Genomic DNA, 9,213 nt, shown 5'->3' with positions numbered 1-9,213 from the left:
CCATTATCCCTTTTTAACCTCGATTCATCTTCCATCCCAACCAGACTCTGTTTTTGGCATGCTGGCATGCAGAAGTTCACTCCAGTTATGAGGGTAACATTACAGACTTCCTTGCTCTAGTGGTCATAAGTTTGGTAAAAACCCTAATCAGGGCAGTAATATTTTCTTTTTAAAATAATATTCCCAGAGGCAAAACTCACTTCCACTGGAAAAACTCACAAGCCATGGCTTTTGAGGTCCCTCATGGCCTGTGAGCTTACTTTGGGAAGTCATTCAGCTCACCTCCCATCAGGATTGCACAGGATTGGTAGAACTATAATGATGTTGTGAGTTTGGGTGAATTACTTAATAAGTAAGTCACTTAATTCCATTTCTTGCAACTTACGTCATTCCATGGGCTCTAGTCATAGGGCATTAACTCTGTTCCTCCAATCAAGCTGCTCCTCTTAGTTGGACACTGAAATAGACAGAAAGCAATTTTTCTTAGGAGTCTGATGTCCTGGCTTAGCTTTGTTCCTTTACATTATTCTTCTTTTCTAGTTCCTTTGCACACATGGACAAAAGTGAGAAGCTCTTGCATTCATGAAATCTCAGAAGTCTCAGTCCAAGGAAGCGATTTGGAATAAAATATGCTGATGTACAAGTTAAAACAACTTTTTTTTCCCTTAAATAAGTGACATCTCTCAAAGAAATGATAGCAGCTTTAGCTTGAAAATAAAAGCTCTATGTAAACTAAGTTTAGAAGACAATGAGAGGCCAGAATACTCAAGTTTGCCTGCCTTCAGTAAATAGAAAACTGTAATTTTAAAGAGCTGAAAATATCTCACAGAAATATCATTTCAAAATTTGGAATGGCCCTTTCTCCCCCAGAAATGCTAACAGATTCACTATTATCTAAGTGTGATAAAATTCAAAGCATATGAACAAATTTCTCCCAATTTTTATAAAATTTTTAAAATTGAAAAGTAAATTATTAGTTCATATAAAATTGGCCAGAATCAAAATATTGGAAAGGGTCAGGAAACTGGAACAATGTTAGTTTCACCAATCTGTATTATTAAAGCCCAATTCTGCTGCCCTCTTCAGTTATGGACATTTTAGGTGGGCAGTTTGGTAGAGGACCACGGACTATGGGGAGGAAAAGGAATTAGACTTAGTCTCGGTGTCCTCAATTTTCAGAACTGACATCAAATATTTGATACTACAATGTAATGGATTTTGCACAGATAAGAGCAAGATTTTGAGATGTTCAAAATTTTCCAAAGATAGAATAAACTTTCTGATCCAGCAGTGAATTTTCCTTTTCTGGGTTTGTCAAACAAAGGCCAAGTGACCACTCTTCTACATAGATGGTTGTGGAAAAGCATTTCCCAAGCTTTAGTCATTTAAAAACTTATATCATTAATTCACCATATTTATGTACCATGTTTTAATTTTTTACATTAAAATGATAACTTTTTTTCCTAAGTAATTTTGTTGAAAGAAAAGGCAATAATATCTGTCATAGTGAAGGCTTACTATCTTGGAATTTTATTCTTTTTCTAAAATACTTTAAGCATTTTAAATAAGCATTTAAATAACTTAAAAACATTCATTCATGTACTGTCTAAGGTCATCTCATGTTCCACCAGTGGTATACATTTCAACTTCAGGAAATATGCTGCAAAAGACATTTCAGCATAGAGAGGGACCTTTAATGTCCCATTCCCTCTGTGATCTATGATTCTAAATAGATGATAGTTGCAGAAGCATGACTTTTTCTTTTCTGCTGCTAAGCACATGGTCACATAGAATCTTCTATATCAATTGACTTTTATCATTTCAAAAGTGCTTTTATTATTATATTTTACCCACTGAGCTCTGCATAGAAATAATAGGGGTGAGAAAATAAAAGCACATAAAGTTGCATTAAACCCACATTACACAGTTAGTTCATGATAGACTATGTCTACAAGTTAACTCTGAGCCATATCCTCTCTCCACTAAATTAAATTCATCCTTAGTGAAAAGAATTATTTAGACCATTTGCTGTTTTACACTCCTTTTAATAAAAATATGTTTTGAAATTAGTTGTTCTTTATTTCCTTTATTTTCCCTTATTTCTTAAAATAGGAAAACCATAGCTCAAACAGCAAACAAAACTTTGGGTAAATGTTTCTTGAATACCTTGTCTTTCTACACTTATGTTAAGACAGTTCTGACTATAAAATGCTATTTCACTTAACATAATTATCATTGTAATAATATTTAAATGTTGAAAGAATGTACTTGAATAAACCACATATTTTGTAATGTAATTTTTCTTCATATTATTTTGAGTGATTTCTGATACTCCAATAACTCAATTAAGTAATTTGTATTTTTTTTAAAGCTACATGTATGCCAGCACCAGGATACATGCTGGGGAGATTTATGTAGAAGCATAAATTAGTGCAAAGACAATAATCTTACAACCTAATTAATAGAAAAAAATTAACATAAATGGAAGAAATAGCAAATAACTCATTTGATGTAAAAACCATATCGTGATAGATTTTTCTGTGCCTTTGGATAAGATACTTACCCTCTCTGAGTTATTTCATTTGTAAAATAAGAGGGTTGAATTGTTCTTTTAAATCTCTGAAATTCTAAAATTTATGTCTTAGAGTAGATAAGATTAAATAAAAGAAAAAGTCACTTAAGAAACTTAATGTTCTTGGGGTGCCTGGATGGCTCAGTTGGTTAAGCATCTGTCTTTGGCTCAGGCCCTGATCTCAGCATCTTGGAATCAAGCCCCACGTAGGGCTCCCTGCTCAGTTGGGGGTCTGCTTCTCTCTCTCACTCTCCCTCTGTGCTCTGTCTCTCAGATAAATAAATAAAATCTTTTTAAAAAAAGAAACAATATTTTTTTCTTGCAAAGAATGCAAAAGAGATCAATTTGATAGCCATTAAATAACTTCTGCAAAACACTGCTGAAGTGATACCAATATTTTTTTTTGCTTTTTGTTTTTATTATGTTATGTTAATCACCATACGTTACATCATTAGTTTTTGATGTAGTGTTCCATGATTCACTGTCTGCGTATAACACCCAGTGCTCCATGCAGTACGTGCCCTCCTTAGTACCCATCACCAGGCTAACCCATCCCCCACCCCCTCCCCTCTAGAACCCTCAGTATGTTTCTCAGAGTCCATAGTCTCTCATGGTTCGTCTCCCCCTCCGATTCCCCCCCCTTCATTTTTCCCCTCCTACTATCTTCTTCCTTTTTTTTTTTTAAACATAGAATGTATTATTTGTTTCAGAGGTGCAGGTCTGTGATACCAATATTTAAGACTTAATTCAGACATATAGGTTAAAGTTGTAGTAAGCTAGTTAACAAATATTTCCTGAGCAATTGTTCATGCCAGGCACAGTTGTAATAGCTGCAGCTGACATATGTAAGAGTTACCATCCATACTGGAGCTTACGTTCCAGAATCAGGGTGGGGTGAGCCAAAGAACAAACATCAGTTATCATCATGATTTTGGATTGTATTGAAAGCATTTAAGCAATAATCATGTCTATTTCTTCTAAGTTCGGTCTTTCTTCCAATGTGCTGCAATCACAAGGCTTCAGCTCAGGTTCTCCAATCAAACTGCTCCTCTCAACTGGAAAGTGAAATAGACAGAAGGCAGGATCTGACTCAAACTTCTAGGAGGTTTTATGGGTCCTTGGGAGAACTATCCCCTAAAAACTACAGGACATCAATAGCTTCAGATCTTTTCTTCAAGTTCCTTCACCTAGGGCAAATCCATCTGTATTCTGGCCAATCTCTTGCTCCTTCTTCTTCCCAGAGGTACCAGTGCCTTCTCCCAAGTAGCTTTCTTGTTAGAATCTAAACTAATCCCAAGCCACTCTTTCACACTATCGTCTCATAAGATGATCTCACACATCCTGTAGTTTGACAAACTTCAAGAATGCAATTCTCAACCCAGTCAGCTCTCCTTGGCTCCACATCAAGCTTTCAGGTTTTTAGGCAGGATCCAAACACTGACTAAATGCAGGGGCTTATATTAAGTTCTCAGGGTGGTTTCATTAAAGCCCTTTTCTCTTGATCTGAGGTAAAAAGGACTCATAACAGACTAACTCTTCTCTTCAAACATGTTCCCATTTCTAACCCTTACTCTTTCCACCCTCTTTATGAGTGAAGGGTTAATAAAATTAGTTTTGCCATCTTCTTTAAAAATGCGTTATTCAGGGCTTTAAACTTTGTTGTCAGCTTATAAGGAGAACAGAACTTTAATTAAAGAAGGATGAAACTAGCAAAATCCAGAAGGTGGGAAACTTCAAGACAACTAACCCAGTTTTTCAACAAATAATTATAAGAGAAGGAAATAAAAAGAGAGACTGGAGAGATATATCAATCAAATATGATTCATGAACTTTGTCTGGACCCTAATTCAAACATACTATCTATAAAAAAATGTGAAACAAAGAAATGTAAACACTGGCTGGATTTTGGTGATATTAAGGAAATATAGTTAAATTTTTCAGAAAGATAGTGGTATTGTGGATATATTAAACACTGAGTAATCTTTATCTGTTAAGGATATACATAAAGATTTTTATTTATATCACATTAAGATATTATATATCACATTGAGTGCTATGATGTCTGGAATTTGTTTCAAAATAATGTATTAGTAGAGGGAGTAAGGATAAAGATGAAACAAAGCGATATGTGTTGGCCATATGTTGAAGCCAAGGCATAGATACTAAGGATTCATTATACAATTCTATCAACTTCTGTAAATATTTGGAATTTTACATGAAAACTAAAAAGGGAAAGCACAGCTTCCTGCTCTCACAGGTCTCTCTGAATTGTGGCATTGATTGTCTTGATGCCTCAACTAAAATATTCATTTAACATTTTTCATATAAGGTATTATAAATGTCTATATGGCCAATTCATGGGTTGTCTAATATCCAACTTACTTTCTACCATACTATATTTCCCCTCACTGAAAGCTGAGTCTGAACAACTGGTCCACTCTTTCCCCAACCCCTCCGAAATTGTGTTGGATGGTCATATCGTGCAGGAGCAGCACGGTATAGAAAGTATCTCCCTGGATTTTTTAGTCTATGAGTCACTAATTGTACACTTCAAAATTTCTTCTACCATGGTAATTCTGAAATTAAATAAGGTCCATCATGAAATTTTGTGTGGGAGACAGCTATACTTATCAGTCTCAAGGGAGTGACTTTATTTTGAGGTCAAATATTTTAAATTACATTCATTAATGCCCCAATTTTTATGACCCTTTGACATAATATGATAATGTAGATGACTTATGAAATATCAGTTGCTTTTGTGGAGTAGGCTGGAACTAAATACCGTTTAGAGTTTTTTCCTATGATGACATTATGCCATCCTAAATCCTTTCTCTGTAAAATTGCTTCTCTTTTTAGTATCTGTTGTAAATCTCATGATTGATTACAGAAATTTGTCTGCAGGGCCCAAAACTCCGACACTTATTTCTTGTATTGCATTCTTTATTAGGTTGTTATTAGGTTATCCAAAAATAACAGCGCCAAAAGCCATTATGAGGACAGGCATTTACGGGAATTTTAGGGTAAAATTCATGGAAAGCAAATAAAAAGGAGCCACATAATATGTCTCACTTTCTCTCTACTCAAATATTCTTTTTTTTAATAATACGGGTAAAAGAGAGGGCAAATTAAACTTTCTCACCACTATTAAACATTACAAGTTACAGATATATTTCAACTAGGCATCTTTAACATGTCATAAATTATCTAAATTCTCTTCCCTTCCTTAGGAATGGCAAGGAAATCTCAAACACACACACACACACACAAGATGACACTGACTTCATATCACTAAATTGAAGTCCCCAATTTCCTCATATCATTTCCTTGCACAATAAAATAATAAGATTTGGACATGTAAAATAAAAAAGGAGCTATAATCTCATCAAAATATGTAGATAATTACAACTTAATGTCTTATTAGCAATTGAGGAAAAGACCAAAGTTTGACCCTATTCATTCTCCAGTTAAAGGAGAATGACATGGAACAGGTTATGGCCATCAAAATTATACACAAAATGTTGGAAATAAATTAAAATTTATCACCCAAATATCTATTTATAAAGATCAAAACCATTGGATTATGAAAAATTTGAATGTGATGAATGAGACCAATAAACCAAACTGGCTTGATAATGTTTTTCATAGATTTGCACATCTAACAAATCAAAAGAATGCTGGTATAAGTTGATAAGTTGACTTTGAAAACAATTACCTAAGTATGTCATACAAATGCATTGAAATAACTGGGATAATGGGGCGCCTGGGAGGCTCAGTTGGTTAAGCGACTGCCTTCGGCTCAGGTCGTGATCCTGGAGTCCCGGGATCGAGTCCCGCATCAGGCTCCCTGCTCAGCAGGGAGTCTGCTCTCCCTCTGACCCTCCCCCCTCTCATGTGCTCTCTCTCATTCTCTCTCTCTCAAATAAATAAATAAAATCTTAAAAAAAAAATAACTGGGATAAGGTAGTTACACAAATTATGAAGTACCATATACCTGAGAAGGTGCCTGACCAGGGAAAACTGCTTATGCTAGAATATCAGCCAGTAGGGGAGAAAAAGAGAAACATATGTTACAAATGCAACTGAGCAAAAACCCCGAAATCGTCTTCAGAGAATTTTGTATTTTTATCAATTGCTTGGACTTACCGATGATATCATTACAACATTAGATGGATGGTTGGCTCTTGATAATAACTATATATACAGTTCTTATTATATATTAGAAATTGTCCTAAGCACGGCATCAATCCCTGTAATCTTCATAATAATCCTATAAGAAAGTATTATTATGATGCTTGGTTTTAACAGGCATAATAACAGTAAACTGAGGCACGAGAAGTTCTATAACTTGCCCTAGGGAATGAGTAAACCAGAGCCACTACTCTCTACTACCTCTTGACTTTGAATAGATAAGACTAATTTTCATGAAATAATTAGAAAACAATTGTAAATGTATTACAAAAGCTATATGTGCATACCAAAAAAAATGTGGTGAATGGATATGTGTTTTGGAGAAGAAACATGGCCAAAAAAAATGAAAAAAAAAATTATAATATTTAATTGGGGCAAAATGCAAAATCAGGTAATATCAAAAGACATATGATACATCATAGTCTCAGCCTGAGTTAGCAAACTAAATTAAAGTGAGTTCAAAAATCATAAATAGAACCCCAAGAAATAAGAATCTTGAGAATGTACTACCAACATACTTGGTCAGATTATTCTTTGCCACCATGCCATCCCTGGACAAAGCTGAAGCTCAAAAATGTAGGTATAAACCATCCAAATAGTAAATTTATATTTTCTGTTTTCCAGATACTATGCTTTATTAGTAGTATTACTGTTATTTTCATTATTACAATAAATACAAAAAATCAATTTTTCTTTGTTGTGATCCAAAATAAGTATTGAAGCGAATAAGATAAGCTCAGCAAGAATGATAAGGACAGGCTGGACATATTGAAGACTGTTGAAAAATACAGGTCAGAAGTCCTATGGAATTGCAGCATTATTGACAATAGCCAAGGTATTGAAATAACCTAAGAGTCCATCAATGGATGAATAGATCAAGAAAATATGGTATATCTATACAATGTAATATCGTTCAGTTAGAAGAAGAAAAAAATACTGCCATTTGCAACAGTATGGATAGAACTTCAGGGCATTATGCTAAGTGAAATAACTCAGAGAAAGACAAATACTGCATGATCTCACTTATATGTGGAATCTAAAACAACAACAACAACAACAAATTCACAGAAACAGAAAAGAGATTGGTTGGAGGTTGGGGAGTGGGTGAAATATGTGAAGAGAGTCAAAAGATACAAACTTCCAGTTATAAAATAAAAAAGTCCTGGGGATCTAATGTAGAGCATGGTGACTAAAGTTAATTATACTGTATTGCGTATTTGGAAGTTGCTAAGAGAGTAGATCTTAAAAGATCTCATCACAAGAAAAAAATTGGAACTATGTACAGTGATAGATGTTAACTAGACTTATTACAGTGACCATTTCACAATATATACAATATATCGAATTATTATGTTGTACAGGTGAAACTAACATAATGTTACATTTCAATTATACCTCAACTAAAAAGAAGACAAGAAAGACAGAAAGAGAGAGAGAGAGAGCCTGCAGAGATAATCATATCTTTGCTGGATAGAGAGGATCTAGACTGGCTACTGTTCCCTTGTATGAACTTTGAGTGAACTTCTTCCTATCAGGGTTCTCGTCAAAGTAGTCCCCATAGTGAAAAGTTGTGAAGAGATATTTTATGGCTGATGGCAAAGATTTTTTTTTTCTAGTGAAGGGCAGAATGAAATGCTGCTTTGAAAATGGTAGGATTTAGTTTAGACTTAGGAGAAATTTCTTGGCTGTAAAAATCTACAGTCTCTGTAGTATCATAGGAAAGTAAATTGTTGACTCACCTAGTATTTTTATGACTGAAGAAGAAAAGGCTCTTGCTGGCCTACCTGGAAACAGGCGGATGAACTAAATGACTTCAAGGATTCCTTCCTGCTAGTTGATTTGGGGATAATTACAGGGAAGAACAAACACAGTCTACTGTTGGGTCTCTGGTATATCCTCAAGCAATTTTAAAAAAGTTAAAAAAAAAAAACAACAACACATTAGGGTACATGAACTTGTAATGATATCTTAAATACACTTACATCAAAATCTTTGCAGATGTGAAAATATGTTTCTCTTGCCTTCTTGTATCTAGTATCTGACGTCCTTGGCAAATTTAGCCCTGGTGTATCCCTAGCACTGAGGCAGGGGTTTCAAATTACTGATGAGGTCTTCTGCCTCTTTAAAGGTGGTATTAAGAGTACCTAGGAGTTCTGAGCAATATCGTCCCTTTTTAGATCTGTCCATTCATCATGATCCCGTGCCAGAATTTGTTAGGTAAACATGATTGACAGACAGCCATCTTTATCCTTTATATGGCTGGAGGTCAGCCCTGGTGGAAAGTAATGCTTTTTTAATTAGCTGTTAGAGGATTGAGTTTCCTTTGTGTGCATTGCATGCTGCTCTCTGTCTTAGCCAGTATCCAAAGTGGGTATCTCTTATGCCTTTCGTGCTTAGTATAACTCAGATGACTGAAGAACAGTCATAAAAGATTCATATTGAAGCTGTTTTAT

At 34.8% G+C, this 9,213-nt stretch overlaps 1 long non-coding RNA gene across 1 annotated transcript; it reads right to left on the bottom strand.

Annotated features, from left to right (window-relative positions):
- Positions 1 to 385: 385 nt before the first annotated feature.
- Positions 386 to 8,558, bottom strand: LOC115943263 (uncharacterized). Its single transcript, XR_004077862.1, has 2 exons — positions 8,500 to 8,558; positions 386 to 457 (listed from the first exon to the last, which is right to left on the bottom strand). It is a non-coding gene; the product is annotated as an uncharacterized LOC115943263 (long non-coding RNA).
- Positions 8,559 to 9,213: the final 655 nt, after the last annotated feature.

This window comes from Leptonychotes weddellii, chromosome 8 (assembly GCF_054177405.1).
Source record: "Leptonychotes weddellii isolate Sample4059 chromosome 8, ASM5417740v2, whole genome shotgun sequence".
NCBI lineage: Eukaryota > Metazoa > Chordata > Mammalia > Carnivora > Phocidae > Leptonychotes > Leptonychotes weddellii.
Note: the sequence above shows the minus strand (reverse complement) of the source record. Positions and strands in the feature narration are given on the sequence as shown.